Here is a 17,562-nt window from a genome sequence, read left to right on the forward strand (position 1 = left end):
ACTTATACATAAATAAAGAACTACTGCAATGTGATGCAGACTAGAGGGCTGAATTTTCATCTGTTCTCGGAGCTGGAGTTTGATTTGAAATAAGGCCAATCTTTTATGTCAGGAATTCAGTTTCACTCCACATATTCCAAACCTCTAGCACTTCTCTCTGGTCTTTTCTTAGGTTGAAATTTCCCAGTGTGTAAAATGTGTACCTGTCTCCACTGAGGTCATGTGAAATTGGCAATAAAAATCAGATTTCCTCCTGCACACCATTTTCCTCTGGTACTATATGGCTTTGGAATCCCATTAAAGGCATTATCAGGTTTCAGAGTTCATGAAGAAAACAGAAAGCTTGCTGAGTATTCTGGAACATTCTGAAAGGTGAGTATAGTGTTTGTCCACCTGCAAATGTCACTATTAAGTGCTGCATTGTAATGTTTTTAAAGCAGTCGATTCTTTATCAACATTTTCTTCCAAAGTAGTTGACCCATTATATTGTCAGGCCTTTGATATTTGTTTACATGCATGAGAATGGAGAACACATCATATATAGAGAAAATGTTGCAAAATGTTCTGTCAACCAATGTTGTCACCTTTTCTACTGTGATTTAAACAGCTCTGGCTGTGGTTGGGGGGTGTGGGAAGTGATGGGAGTGCTTGAAGAGATCTTTAAACTGGGATCTGGGATACTGCAATGGTGGAATGAGACAGGCCTTCTAACTGAACTATCCCTGCAACTCAAAATTCTCACTCATTCTAGCACAGCAATCTGGCCCTGACCCCTGTGGGAAAAGATAATAATTGCTTGTAAAGTCAAGAATAGTGAGGGGATGCAGTTTTTAATCCTCAGACTGGATTTATCAGAGCCAGAGGATGAATTTACCTAAATGAAGAGTTTCATTTTGGTCCCATAACCCTAAAATAGATTGCACTAAATGACAAAATGCTCATTGATGTATATTTCAAGTTTATTTTTCACAATCTCTTCCTGCTTAGCCAGTGTATCTGGAAACATTGGTCAATGTTTATTTATGGATCTTGTTCACCATCTAGTGTGGCTCTGTTTGGTTTATCTATGAAATATCTCATCTTCATACTGCAGAGGCCACTTTGTGTTATTGCTCCTCGCAGACCATCCCTCACATGCCAGAGTGCAGCCAGTGTTTCTTTTTGCCTTCAATCCCTTTATGGCCTGAATAGATCCTCCAATTGTTGCAATCAAAAGTTTATGAGATACGATAGAAGCAACATGATTGAAGCTTCAACATGAAACATAATGATTTGATTCTGGGTGATAAAGGAAGATAAATGCTGAGTACTGTGAAGAGAAATTTTCCTGACAGCTTGGTTAGTTGAGTAGGAGTGGAATGGGTACAGAGGATTCGAATTATTGGACAAACAGGATGCTTCTTACATTTGACTCCTTCTACTCACAGTGTTCCATCCTCCAGACCCTCCTCGTTCTTCAAGCCACACTGCATCATGAGGTCATTTGCAGGTGTGGAATCAGCATTTATATATCTATATACATATTACATAAATACACGTATGTCACATATACATATAATATATTATAATATATTATATATAAAAAGCTGATAATATTTTACTCCTCCATCACTTCTCTCAACTCCTCCAGCTGTCTGCTTGTCCAACACCCCGTTGAGGATAAGCCATGATTTTCCCAAATCAATATCATGAAAACTAAAATCATCATCTTTGCTGCTGACCAAAAGCCCTGTACCTTTTGTATAACTATCAGTAGAAAGTTCTGGCAGCCTCAAACAGATGAGGACTAGATATTATACTAGTACAAATTGATAAAAAATATATTAACTATTTGCACTATGCACAGAGACATTTGAATCTTCTTTACTCAGGATCTTCTTCCGTGCGATCTGATGTCATCTGAAATCACTGATAATACAGTCTAGCTATTAGCATTTGACTTGTACTTTACATAATCGCCACCCTCACCATCAACTCTTGCCTCTAGTTACTAACTCAGGCTGAAATTTCTCTCCTTCTCAGTGCCCTATTGGAAATAGAGTTGAATTTTTGACCTATAATTCTCTCCATGTCAAAGATCACTTGCTTCTTCTTCCTTAACATTGACCACCTCTGCCTTATTTCAGCCCGTCTGTCATTGAAACTCTCATCCTTGGCTTTGCCACTTCCAAACTTGATTAATCTTGCATTTTCCCCAGTATTCTCCAAACTTCATTTGATCCAAAACTTTGCTTTGTGTCTTGTAAACCACATGAAGACTTGGGGAAGGTATGATGATGTTTCACTCTGGCTTTGCTACCCTAAGTAATGACATGATTGGAGGATTCCTTGACGGTTAATCCCTAGAATCAGACAGCACTGAAAGAGATGATTTAGCTCATCAAACTTGGACTGACTCTCTAGAAAGGTCACCAACTCAAAGGTTGCTGGATTGCTCCTGATATGCAATGTATGTCCTCAACATTGGAATAATTATAGAAATTATGTTGTTACATTTTTAGAAATTACTGCAGAAATTACAAAATTAGGGTCTTGGAGAAGTTCAGTAAAAGTCTGAGCCAATACTTGTATGTGCTTTTTGCTGGCAAAGCTAGATGCTGCTTTAAAATCATCCTTTTAATGCCTACTTCTCTGCAATACTGTGTGTTTATATGTTTTCTTAAACTTCTTAAATACGTTCCTGCAGCCTCCTCCAACATCATCTCCAAATTGTGAAAGGTGCTCGTCGAATTCTTTGTAAGGTTGAGACCAACTGAATCAGGTGCCCCTGCCATGTCTCTCCCCTTTCCTAGCCCAGCAATAAGGGCATTGGCATCAGCATGTACCAGTCTCACTACACACCCAAGGCACATCTCTGACCCACTGCTGTGTTTTGGAGTGCACTGGCACCTCCCACGGTTACGCTACTGCTTGACATGGTCCCACCTCATGGATTTGAGTGCATTACAGGGCTTCTTAATAGCTGTTTTAGTGTTCACTTACTTTTCACTGTGTGCATCAAAATTAATGGAGTTAATAGGGAGGACAGCCAAGAAGGATATATGAAGATTTTGGCGATTACCTAGTCTCAGAGGCTGAGTCTGTGACGCACTCTGTGAAGCTCAACTGCTGTTTCCTTCTATCATCATCCAAATAGCAAGGGCAATAAAAATGAGGTGAAAATGGCTGACCTGACACCCTGAGTGGGTGGGGTAACTGTTTCCATGTGACATGAGGCCTTTCAAAGAGCAACACCATTACACAGACACCCACACAGTACAGGCGTTGCATGTGAACCTACTGTGTAGAGTCCACATCCTGGCCTCAAGCTTCTCTGACCACATCGTACAACATCATGAATCAATCCCACAAATGATGAGATGCACAGGAAATAGTTTGTGGTTTAAAAGATTCATCCTAGTTACCACCTTCCAAGGTCCCATAGCCTGCCTTCACACCTAGGACCATTATTGTCATGTAGTACTAATGATGGCTCTGTACCTTCATTCCTGTAGTTGTTGCCAGACAGACACTTGCTCACACATTTGATGCTTAAAGGTGAGCATGTATTTGCAAATGTGAGAATGTACTTACAATGTCATGTCACCTCTACCTCCTATATACCATCAGAAGGTCTTGTTTTCTTTTTCCCTCCCACTGTGATTCTGTGAAGTCCTGGGATCTGCAGTTTGGGTGAAGGGAGCCTGTGGCCTGGTGGTTATAGAGTTTTGGTTATGCCTGGAGATGTTTGCATCTTGAGGGCCCAGGCATCTGGAGCATGTCCTGCTCAGAGGCAGTTACACCTTCCTTGGTTTGAACTCCTACAGGGCAGAGGGTGCCAGCCAAGGTGGAGGTGGAAGGCACAACTACCTCTACAGTGTTCTCAGAGGAAACTTCTGGTGTGGGGGGAAGGGCAGGCAAGGGGTCACATATTTAGTTTCTCTTCCAGCAGGGTACTCCTGGCGCTGCCCTGTCTCCTTACAAGGAAGGGAAGGTCAAGGTCCCTTGTCCCACTGTCTCCCTACTGCTGGTGCTAAGCACCTTTGCCTAGACTGATGGAGTGCAGGTCTGTGCACTTACACAGCAGACACTGAGTGCGCTTTTGCCATGCAGGATGTTATTTTAATATTCATTCATGGGACTTGGGGCATCACAGGCTGGGCCAGCATTTATTGCCCATCCCAACTGTCCTTGAGAAGGTGGTGGTGAGCTGTCCTTCTTAAACCACTGCAGTGCAACAAATAATCCTCTGTGGGATTGCTTGTTGGTTCCTGGGTTTGAAGGGGGTGCTGGGTGTCCCTTTTTCAAGTGTAATGTGCCCGGCCGAGGATTCCAGCATCAGAATTGGGTCCCTGCTAAGTGAAAACTTCCCGAGCTGCTGCCAATAGCTGTCCGCTTTGGTTGGGTGATCCAAGCCTTGTGTAGGTATAGGTCTAGTAGCAGACTTCCCCAGATCCCCCTTCCCTCCACTGGACTGCTGTTCAATACAGTTTCTGACCTCTGATTAGCTGACAACTCTCAAAGGCCCCCAGAGTCCTTAGTTCTGGAAAAAGGACACCATTGGCCAGTTAAGTGTCAGAGCGGCCATGATGTGGTAGGCCTTGTGAGAAAAAAGGCGATACAGAATTGTTGTGGATCTCCAGCCACTGGCTGAACAACTCCTTGCCTTCACTAGATTCCAACCTTTGTCCCTGATATTCCAGTGGGATGCTATTAGTCTCTGACAGGAGATAGATAGAATCGCAAGGGAAAGGGCACAAATTGCCATTTTCATTCGTTTATACTCTCCTTGAGGATTTTGCCAGCTTCGTGGCAATGTTATAGAGAAGCCCATGAAATTCTAGAACCCTTCAGTCTATGTTACTCATATATAACATCTTAGCTATGTTGTTGTGACCTGGTCTCTTGTTCATTGCAGGCTCTTCCTCATTGATGAATTTAACTATTGACTTGCTTATTATGGACTCGGACATTGTTGGAAATACATGTGGAACGTTTCCAAAATTTGTAATGTTGGGGTCAGTATATAGTTTGCTGGGTAGCTGGATGAAATAAGTCACACAATTTCATAATCGAAACATCGCACCTTCTAAATTACATTTGTAATTTCATCAGCATGATTGCAGTATTTCATTATACATTATACAAAATGCGTAAAAATGGATTAATGAAGAATTTTTTATTGAGTAGCCCACCATATTAAAACTGAAATCAAGTAATTAATGTAGCTTGCTGAGCAATGACCATCTTATTTCTTCAGCGTTCTGTTATAGTTACCACCTTGAATAATCCCATCATAAGGGAATTCTTTACCAGCAAACAGAGTGTAAAATATGTTATTAAGTCGAAACACATTGTTTGTGATTTATAATGATAATGATGGAATATAAAACACTGTGCTGACATGATTAACACCACCAGGAAACTGGACCATAAAAACAGGATAAAAAGCTGTTTGCAAAATGTAAACATAATTCTACCAGCCTCAACACCAAGAAAGATTTATCGGAAATAAAGGTGGGAGAGATTTTGACTAGACTGAATACAGAAATATATTAGCTACATTTTTCTACAGTGTAATTGCTTAGTTGCTTTTATTTTTAAAACTGAAAATGATTTAAAATTCAAATACACAATAAGTGTGTTTGCCTTGTTGTCTATCAAACACAAATGGAGGGTAAACAGAGTAAAGTATTCAAACATTATTTTGTAGTGACTATATCATGTTACGACATGGTAGACTTTCTTTGGAAATGGTACATGATGCTAAAATGGAATTAATTTCTGGAATTTGGTCCACAGAACCAAAGGAGGGGAACAGGGGTATATTCAAATCTGCAGGGTGCAAAATAGACTGTAGCAATTGGTTACCTGTTTTATACTACCTGGTCTTTCTTTCAGGTGGATTCATCTGGTCTGCATCTTCACTAAAGGCGGATTTCTTTCTCAGAGAATCTAAATACATTGGGGTGAATTTTAAATGTCTGATTTATTTTTATTCAGGATGTGCCATGTTGGCTAGGCCAGGCTCTAATTGTTCCCATCTCTAATTGTCCACGAGAAGATGATGGTAAGCTGCCTTCTTGAACCACTGCAGTCTATGGTGTGTGGATATACCCACAGCACTGATAGGAAGGGATTTTGACCCCGCCACAGTGAAGGAACTGCAAGAACTGTGTCTTCTCACTTTTGTGTTTGTAAAATTGGGGGACTGAAATGAGTAGGAGCTGATTGAAAACCAAAGGGTGGCTGTAGTTTTGAAAGCAAAAAAGCTGACAACCATGGCAGGCATTGTGTAAACAACTGTTTGAACAAGCAGTACTGGAGTTTGAGCTACAGATGATTTGGAGCCAACAGGGTTTAATGGATGCAGTTTTTGATGGCAACAAGAAGTTGTTTGGTCTATGAACTAGTGACCATCTATCAATGACAGAAACGTTTTACTTGCCAACAACTGTGTGATTGGTTCTCACATAACTGAACAGTTTGGAACTGGGATTAAGTTACAAAGGGAGAGTAGTGTTCTGTTCTTCCCCAGCTTGGGAGCCCTCTCTCTGTTTTCTGCAGTCAAAACTCACAGTAAACCTGAAGAAAATCAGTTTGCCTTTCCTGTAACATAAGTTGTGACTCTTAATTGATAAGTCACAGTTTATCTCTCTTCGAGCTCGATTATTGGTCTGACAGTTTTCTTGGGCTTTGGGAAACATAGCGGCTAAAGGGAAGCAATTTTGTCTGTATAGAAGAGATAAGTTTTTTTCAATACTGCTTGTGGATGGGGGGAGAAAAATGCTGCCTTTTCAGCCAACAGAACTAACATGGCCCACCAAGCTAAATAGTTTCTCACTCAAAGAAATGTGATGGAGTTTACCTATTGCAATTGGACTGTTCCTGGAAGTTGCTTACTGTTGTGTAGAGGAACTTTCAAAAGGCATTTCATAAAATATTACAAAATAGAACAATGAAAGTCCATGGGATTAAATCAATAATGGCCACTTTGATACAAAAGTGGCTAAGGGTTAGAAAGCAGAGGGTAATGCTGAACGCTTATTTTGCAGACCTGTGTTTAAGACATGATAACGCCCCAGGGACCAGCATTATGCCTGATGCTCTTTTGATATTTATTAATGGTCTTGGCCTTGGATATATATAGCATACTCTCATAGCTTTCAGATGACACTGCAAAATACCTCAGAATGTGTTTGACAGATTGGTGAAATGGGCAGGTACATGATTGATGAAGCTTAGAGAAATGTAAAATGATTCATTTTGATAGGAAGAATGAGAAGCAATTTTAAAGGGGGGTTCAGGAGCCAAGAGACTTGGAATCGACATGTACAAATCTTGGCAGGACATCTACTGGGGAAAGGGGCTAGCCTGATGATTGCCTCAACTGTAGCCCTGCAATTGACAAAAGACAGAGGGGTTTATAGAAAGCCTTGAAGTCTGAGGGAGAGAGGTAGGAATTCAAAGGGAGAGGTGACCAGGCACTAAAAGCAAGAGATGGCCAGGCACTTGGAAGGGTAGAATGGCTGAAACATTTTGGAGAGGGAGAAGATCAGGAAATCAGGAGGAGTATGTCTGAACCCCAGAGAAGGGGAAGGTCTGGCGCTGAGGAGAACTATACCCCTGGAACTCAGGAACGTCATCATGTACTATATGAAACTTTGCTTAAATGACAATTCATTCAAATTACACAGGAAGCTTCAAACTTTTCATGAATTTCCACCCACTGGAGATAACCCTTCTACCCCACCCTCAGGCCTGACAGACTCTCCGGTTCAGCTTTGGAATCTGCCAAATTTGTGCCTTGTGTGATGATATTATGGCTTTAAGAGGTGTATTTTGGGTTTTTTTTAATGAAGAGAGGTTGAGATGGAGGTAACAAACGGTCTGCTGCAAGCCAATAAATTAAACCGTTTGTGAGGCCTTGAGGTTTTTTTTAAAATGGGAACAACAGAAGCAGCCTGAATGGATGAGGTCAAGCTTTCACAGAACCAGGACTTTGAGTTTAACTTTCAGTAGCTGTTGAAGATGTGAAAGCTGCTACATCTCTCTCTCTTTGCTACAGGTTGGGTTGGGCTCTCTTCCTGCTGCTAGGATTGCATGTGAGACAATCTATTTCACTGTATTTGCTTTTGCCAAGTGTGTGCTTATGGGAATCACAAACAGAAATGACAGAAATGTGCTTACGGGATATTATTATATTGGAATAGTTAATGAGTAGTTTATTATTTTAAATATTAAGTATTTTGATAGAGTTACAGTTAAGCTAGTTTTTTTTAAATTTGATCTGTAGTTTAACTGTAGTGTATGAATAAAGCATGTCTTGCTTCACACCTGATAGTTTGACCAAACAAATCGCATCCTGGTCACAACACTTGGCACTTGTCTTTGAAATATGATAAAGTTGTTGCCTAGGAGCTCTCCTTGACATGTTTTGAGGAGGTTTGGCCTGGTCCATAACACTTGCCATTGAGAACAATCTTGGTTAAAGCAAAAATAAGTTACTTTTGCTTTGGGCGCATTTTAGGGTTGTTCGATTCAGATATTAAGGGTCTTCTTATGGTAGACTGCAATCTGTTATGACATAAATGCAGAGAGTTAAGAAGGTTGTAATGTTGATGTGAATGCTCCACTTGGCAGTAGCCCTTTTCCAACCTCTACTATTGCTCCTCTCAGGCACTTTGAATTCCTCTTGAAAGGGGTTTCTGTGAAGAGAGAAATTAACTTGCGTCTGCATGTGGGAGCCCATTCAGTAATGACTGCTGCAAGTCAATTCATGAGCACAACAGGGATTAATCATTAAAAACCGAGAGGCGCGGCTATGTGAGAGAATACTGTCATGTCATCTTATTTCTCCCTGTTGTACAGTAGCTGCAGAAATCTTCCTCTGCTGTACTAACATCAAGATATTCAAAAGAGTGCACTGCTCAAACCCGCTGTAAAATTCTGGATGAATTTTCCTGCGATCTTCAGAGTCCTCTTGTCTTGACCAAAACTGGGGATCCCAGGCCCACACTGACTGGCAGTGGGGCTGTCACGGGGCCACCTTCTGAGCTCTGTGTTGAAATAGGGATGGCAGGCAGGCCATCAACAGGGAGGCAAAATAAAGTTTGAAGAAAGAAGCAGATAGGCTCCAAGGATCCGAGAGGCTGCAGATGCTGCCATTGCTGCCCATGGTCCCTTCTTTGTATCCGCTTCATGGCAATCCATGCAGCAGAGAAGCCTCATTTCACCACCGAAGTGCAAACCTGGATTCTGACATTCAGTTAGGATCTAGCATTTCTGGTCTGGAAAGGCCTAACCAGTAGTACTTAAAATGAAAATCACCAGAGGAAGGCAGACAAAACACCCTCTAAAACTTCAGGAATGCGTTTTTTTTGGCCAAGTTTGGACGAGCAGGAGCGCTCCTCCTGTCAGCATAACCTTACAATGGCTGCTGCCGCATATAACTGCAGACTAACCTATCAACATTGGACCCAGCAAAGAACCCAACCAGCAGCCTCCATCAGGGTCTCTAAATGATGTCCGCATCTTGACAGGGTTATTGTGATGAGCCTGAAGGACCAGTTGCTGATGGTCCTTGGACAGCCTGGAAAACTCACATCAGTGTTTTTAAGTTATACTGTATGACAGAGGAGCACTTCTTTTAATACTGTTCTGAAGTTTTGGCCTGGATTTTGTGCCTAAGTCTTTGGACCTGAATCCATCAGCTTTAGACTCAGTGGAGACAGTGCCACCACGATGTCATAGTTTTGCATTGGATTTACACTGCTTTCAGCATAAGACAGACAAATAAATATCAGCTTGTCCTGCTCCCAAGTTCCAGCTCCAAAAGGCCTGTTTCTAGTTCACAGCAACACTTGACTATGGCAGATTGTGGATTTTTGATCCAATTACACACACATGTCAAAATATGTGTTGTGTAAAAAATTGTGATTCTCCATAATTTTGCTTTATTCTCCATTAAAAAGAATCACTAAAAACAAATCAATACATGTCTCTTATTTAGTCTGAAATACTGGATTCATTTGCTTAAAAATCTTAAGAAATATGATTACAGCATACTGTTCAGTGTTCAGCCTAATGTCTGTTTATTAAAAGGAATATGATTAGCCTCACGATGAACTTTTAAAAATGGTAACTTCACAGAAAATAAATGCAGAAATGCATAACTAACATGTTAGCTAAAATATGGTCGTTACTTATATTTTGATCATTTTAATTTTGTTGCTATTGATGATTCATTTCAGGCTTGATATGTTTTCAAACCTTGCAATGCAGTATTTCGACATTATGAAGTACTTGGGCTTCCAAAGTGACACAGAAAGCGCCTACTGTAAAATTAATTATGGAGATTTTTTTATGCTACTGGAAGCTTATCAACCAAGCTATCTGAATGCTTCATACATTTATTTATTGCAGCAAGAAGTAATTTCTAACAGTCTTGTGTCAACATGAAAGGGTGAAAAGAACTGTGCATGAGTGACAAATGACATGTCCATCACTGAGACAGAATGGTTGATTTTCTATCAGGATCACTTACGTGTGGAATTACAGAGAAGCATGAAAGAAGAAGAACATATGCTTTGCTGTTTAATCAGACAGGGTGGTGTTTAAGTTTCTCTGAATTAAGGTTCTTCTTTAGGAACTGCTGAAAAATTTACCCAGATAACAAACATCTGTACCATAAATTTCTTTGTCGTGGTATATTGGAAACAATGTTTACTGCATGACCAATTTTCATTCATCTGTAAACTTCTTTATTGTATATGAACCTAGTGGCTCTGTCTAAGGGGTAAAGCACACGAAGATAAGGTGAAGATAAGGCAAAGGAAGGCAGTGATGCAAGACACACAGTAGGGTCAGAGTGAGTGAGAGCTATGTTAGTGAACGAAAAGTGCACAGAAGTAGCATGTTGCAGTCCATGAGCTGGGTGCATGTCACTGAGTCCACATTGTCTTTGCTGCAGCTTTAGCTGATAGTTGACAGTGCAGCTCAAGGTGCAACATGAAGTGAAGAAACATCCTCTAAGCTTATCAGAGATGTGCCATGAAGGTTCATAGAAAATAGCATATAACAGATGCCAATGTCCACGGATGTGGGCTACATGAGATGTTGGTGCCCAGTGTCCAATATGGAGGTCCTTTGGAGCAAGTGGCAAGCTGAAATTACCAGGTACCTGCTCTGAAGTCCATATCACGTTTCCTTGATATCTGGCTTGTTTGCTTAATTGGTATGATAGGAAGCTCAATATTAATGAGGCGAATTAGCCCAACAGCAATGCTTTTGACAAGTAATAATTCCCTTTAATAGTAACTCACTGCTGCCTAGTGAGAAACCTACTGTGCCACTTGCCAAAGCATGAAAGAGGAAGTAAGATGTTTCCAACATTGAAACAGGTCTTGTCACCCATTTCATCCAATTCTCCCACATATCTTGCCATAGCTCACTGTGCTCAGACTCCTAAAAGAATCTCGATGACTGCAACGCATTATGGATGATGGAAATCTGAACAAAACACGCAGTGCTGGAAAAATTCAGCAGTTATGGCAACATTTGTGGGAGAAATAGGGTTAATGTTTTGAATCTGATCTGACTTTATAGGAAAGATATTATTAAATTAGAGCGTGTTCAGAAAACATTTACCAGGATGTTGTCAGGAATGGAGGGTTTGAGTTATAAGGAGAGGCTGGATAGGCTGGGACTTTCTTCACTGGAGCATCGAAGTTTGAGGGGTGATCTTGTAGAGATTTATAAAATCATGAGGGACATAGCAAGGGTCTTTTCCCAAGGGTGGGGTTTTCCAAAGCTAGATAGCATATTTTTAAACTGAGAGGAGAAAGTTTTAGAAAGGACATGAAGGGCAACTTTTTTTACACAGAGAGTGGTTCATTTGTGGAGGAGAAGGATGCAGGTACATTTGCAACATTTAAAAGACATTTGGGTAAGGACATGAATAGGAAAGGTTTAGAGTCATATGGGCCAAACATAGGCCTGACGGACTAGTCTAATTTGGGAACATGGTCAGCGTGGATTGAGGGGTCTGTTTCCATGCTATGACTCTAAGACTCCTCTTCCACACAATCAGAACTATTCGGAAGAAGAGTCATACCAGACTCAAAACATTAACACTATCTCTCTCCAGAAATGCTGCCAGACCTGATGAATTTTTTCAGTGCGCTCTAGTGCTGTCTGTCCCTAAAAATTTCCACCTTTTGACTCAGTTCAGTAATATCTCTGTCGAGTATGAATTTAACCTCTTCCCTCACTTGTTTTAATCTTACTGGACTGAGTTTGTACAGGTGTTGTTTTACAGACAATTCATCCCCCACTTTTACACCATGAATAGCTAAAAGCATTTTTTCCTGGTCTTTTCATTTTTTCCTGGTCTTTTCGTTTGTTGAACACTTTTCAAATGCTTTTTAGGCAACTCATATACTTTGCTTACATTCTCTTTGAAGTTCAAATAATGGACTGGAAACATAGTCTATGAGCTTTGTTTTGTCAACTTTTCTCCAATCGAGTTCAGTAGTCCCCTCACCTCATGTCCATCCATTAGTTCAAAAGCATCGAATCCTTTAGACTCAGTAGGAGCATCCTGAATAACAAATAATAACAAAGGAATTCCCTTATCCCAATCATTAGGACATCTTTGGCAATAAGCTCTAATCATGGACTTCAGAGTGAGATAGTGGCTGATAAGCCGATGTAATTATTTTGATTCATAATCTTTTCTTTAAATACTTGTAGCACACAATATTAACATTGAACTGATTATATTTCTTCGGGCAATCCTCTTGTAACAAATTGAACTAATATTTCCACTTGAGCCTTTTTCAAATGATTCCACTACAGGAAATCTCACAGAAACATCTATAATCAAGGATGGATGTTGATTCCTGTTCATGGTTTGAGGTAGGGTTCCTTTTCAATCTATGAAGACCTGCAAAATGGTTTTTCAAAAGCTAGTATCAGAATTAAATTGAAGGTTGGGATTTCCCTGCCCACTGATGTGTATGGTATGTCCTATAAACTTTGATAGCTTTACATAATCTGAGCCAATTAAACTGTTTTAATATTTCAGCATGTTTTCCTAAATGATCTACAGTTGGAAATTTGTGAGTCTCTCGTAAAATTTCATCACAATTCTCAGATGGAACTATTACCCAGTGGACACTTACCAGCTGGTATTTGAGATGGTCTCCATTTCCTCATTATTGCTTTGTCTTTCAAATAATAACACTCTGGAATTGTTTATGATTCAATATCTGAATAGGCTGTTGGTATAAGTCTCTCATCTCACATCCGTGCATTGCATTTCTCTTTAGGCCGATAGGCTAAACATATCAGTATCATCCTGTTCAACTAATTCATCTGTCAAATTTTCAGAAATTGTATCCATTAACTGGATTTCCAAATCATCTCCTAGTTTAATTGAATCCTTTTCTTCCTGTCTAATTTTATGGTCCTGAGATCCAGTCACAATACTATTAGAAAACAATCCAGAATATTCTTCTTTAACATTTCCATTTCTTTTGTTTCCATTTGATGTTCCATCACCCTTGGTGAGGTCAATATTTTTGAACCTGCCAGGTCATTTCCCAGAATAAAATCAATTCCCTTTTTAGGAATTCCTTTCGCTGCTTTTACTACAACTTCTCAATTTACCACATCACTCTTTAATTTAACTCTGTATAATGTGGCTGGTTTGTAGCCTCCATATAAACATCCAGTTAATATTTTCTCCTTCATTAACATCTCTGAAAGGCAAACAGTATCATCAACCAGTATCAGTGAATGACTTGCTCCATTATCTCTCAACATTTTTTTTTGGTTTGTCTCCTTGATTCAAAGCATAAAGAAATAGTTCCCCCTTTTAAGATAAAGTAATTAGAATCCCCAGTAGCCTGATTCTCCTTGTCAATATTCCAAGAAGAATTTTCATAACTGCCTTGAACTATCTCCCTTCTTAGTATATTCCAAGGAACATGTTCTCGATGCACTACAGATAAGTTTTAATTCATATTTCCATTTAATTTTATATTTCCAAGAGGCTGGAAGTATTCAATAGGGTGGCAGAACCCTACTGATCAGCAATCTATCAACCTAACCCAGCCTTCAACACACACAAGGACTGTGAAGAGTCCTTAGGCATTCCTACGATTGCAATAATCTCCCATTTAACTTCCAGCAATTGGCTTTGGTATATCCAATCTATTACAGTGGCAACATGTTAACTTTTTTGTACCACTTTTCAATTCTAGTCTTTTCCATTATTATTTTAAAAAAAACCAAAAGAACCGTAAGTGCTGGAAATCTGAACTGTTCTGAAAAAGGGTCACTGGACCTGAAACATTAACTCTGGTTTCTCTCCACAGATGCTGCCAGATATGCTGAGTTTTTCCAGTAATTTCTGTTTTTGTTTCTCTTTTCCTTTATTACTTTGGCATTCTTTTGCCTGTGCTCTAAAATGAGTGCCTCCTCCATCTAATGATTTTCTAATTCTTTGATTTCCTTGTGGAGTTACCTATGACCATTTCCACACTCCTAATTGCCTTAGTGAGATACCATAGGTATCTGCCAGAACTAGTGTTCCTCTGATCTTTGATATTGATGCATATTAAGTTTTTTTTTACATTTGCAGAAATCCAATTTCTGAACTCTTCTATTACCACAATTTCTATTGCATTCTAAACATTGTTTTCATGCTTGAGTGCTTTGATTCCAAAGGGCAATTTATTTTTACATTGCAAATTCTGCTAATGTCTGATTAGATTTCTTTCTTTTAATCCTAGGTTTTAATAGAGAAGCTTCAGGGACAAGCTCATAAGAATTGAGTAGTGTCTTTTTGACTGTTTTGTACTCTGCACATCTGTTCTGACAAACTGGCAGTCACAGTCTCAAATGTATCTGTCCAAACACTCTGTGATGTTTGGACCTTTTTGGAGTTTGTATTTTGTTAATCCCATCTCTCTTTGTTTTTCTTCTAATTTAAGTTTTTATTTTCAGTTCTCTTACTCTCTCAAAGTGAACTCTTTTCATTTCTAACTGTACCTTAGCTAGATCCAGCTGTGACATTCCAATTTCAGGTTTCCCTGCTTCCAATTTTAAGCATTGGTTAATCATTTGAAGCATTGCATCCTTACATGATTCTTGCTTTTACTTTTACTTTCCAATTTATCTGCTAATCTTTCAGCTTAACTTTAGTCAAAGATTTCAAATAATCCACTGTTACATCTTTTACTTCCAGAAAACTCTTAGCAAGATTCAAAGCCATTTTCAAATTCCATGCAATAAACTTCACAACACCACTGTTTTATATCCAGAGCTATCACGTACCCTTCACATTAGAAGGACAAACATGGCTTCCTCTTAAATCCAGTGAATTCAGATCTACGAGAGCCCCACTTGTTATGATCCCAGCTGATGATATTACGGGACATGTTAGATCCCAAACTGAAATCTGGCTTGATAGATCTTACTTTTTTTTCTTAAGGTGGTCTTTCACTGAAACAGATTTGGTCTTAACAATTTAACGGAAGTGTATTTGTGGCAAAGAAAAGATAAAATAGAATATATCAAGCGATGTACATATAAAACCAATTTAAAAGACTTTGAAACACACAATAAAAATACAATGTTATCTATCCCAACACCATCACTTTATAGAACTCAAATAGCAGCATCGTATCGTACCTATAGGTTTGACTTTAAGGCTCCTTTCAATTCACCTACCGAATGCAAACAAATTCCCTCTCTCCCGTACTTGTTTAAAAAAAATGATGGCTCCAGAAATGCTGACAAGCACCTCCTACATATAGACCAAAACCCAAACATCATGAGTCCAACACAAGTTGACATATCTGTACGTCATCTAACAAAGACCAAATGCTGCAAATGTTCACAATCTACAATAAATGACAGGAAATGTTGGAAACACTGAATCAGGCAGTATCTCTGCAGAGAAAAATAACATTCACGACCGGAATTTAATGGTAACAGTGAGCTTGCCTGCTATCTCTAAGCCAGCAACAACGCTGGCACAGTCATTTTCAGAGCCTCATTGGGATTAAATCCTAATTACGGAGCCCATTCGCTGTGGGTGATTTTCCAGTTCCCACTAGGAGCAATTATCCATTGCACTTCAAGTCTAGGGTGAATGCCACACCTTGAAGACTGGCCAGACAATCAGAGTAAGATGATATTTCTGGGGCCAGTCAGTGATGCCTTGGGGGGAAGAGAATGGGGCCATTATAAAAGGTTGGGAGGTGGGGAGGGAGAAGTTGTCTTCCTTTTATACCACCAACGTTTGTCAGGCTCAGGATGGCTGACAAAGAGACTTCCGCAACCAGGCTAGAGGCTAGCACACCAGGTTTTCTTTATCTGGTGTTTTACTCACATGGCATGGCCCCTGGTGGAATACCAGTGGCAGTGGGATCAGGCCATAACTGGACACTTTATGGACCTCATGCCTGTGGGTGTGAAGGTCAACCTGATTCCTTCCAGCTCTGGTCTTATTTGGAGGGAGTCCTGCAGGTGACAGGCTGACCATCCCAGACCTTCCCAACCCACAACCCGAAGTAAACATTAAATTCTATTTAACAATTCAGGTCAATAACCAGAAAGTCCCATCTCATTACCAGCCATTTCACTACATTCTCTCAGCAGAGCGTTTTCAGAGAGCGGGTGGTGGAGATTTGGTCTGTGAATAAATTTTGTATTCAAATGATCCAATTTCACACAACATGCCAAACGACACAATCAGATTTTGTAAATTTGTAAATTATTGCATAAGCTCATTTCACTATGGTTGTCCACCTTCCACAAAGTAGGAACAAACCTTTAAGAGGTACAGGTAAGGCTTCTGAAGATGAGTCCATAGGTTGTGCACACTCTGATGTATTGCTTGCTCCTGTTGCTCTGGATCCACTTATGTGTTGTAAATTTCAGTTGCTGCTGGTGTCAGATACACGCACACATAGAAAGGAAGGGCAGGGCTCACTAATAAAGCTCTGAAGGGCTTAAAAACCTATTAATGTACAAATATAAGTGTAATGACCCAAGAATTACTGTAATATTACCACAGCAGTAAGCATAAAAAGTTATCGCAAGATTATACCAATAAAAATAAATGTTCTGTATTTGCAGTAGTAATTCCCTTTTAATATTAAGGATTATAAATTTACCAAGTTGTGACATTGTTGCAATATGTTGTGGTAAAAAGCTTCAGGAGGAACTGAAACTCTGCCATTGTCCCAGCTTTGTGACCTTAACCCATCCTTGCAGCAGCAGATATCATTTTAGCTCCATTAAATTGCTCTGGGTCTTGTGGAACTAACAGTATTAATGTCATCACTGGGATGTGTTTTATCAGGTTTCTGGAATTGTAACAACATTCAATGGTTATGTCACAGAATAGATTATATTGCCTGTAGAAACAAGGCTGAGAACTGAAGTTAAAATAAACGTCAACCATAATCTGAGATACCAAGGTGTAGAGCTGGATGAACACAGGAGGCCAAGCAGCATCAGAGGAGCAGGAAGGCCGACGTTTCAGGCCTAGACCCTTCTTCAGAAATG

Source organism: Rhincodon typus, chromosome 2 (genome assembly GCF_021869965.1).
Source record: "Rhincodon typus isolate 14 chromosome 2, sRhiTyp1.1, whole genome shotgun sequence".
In the NCBI taxonomy this organism is placed as follows: Eukaryota; Metazoa; Chordata; class Chondrichthyes; order Orectolobiformes; family Rhincodontidae; genus Rhincodon; species Rhincodon typus.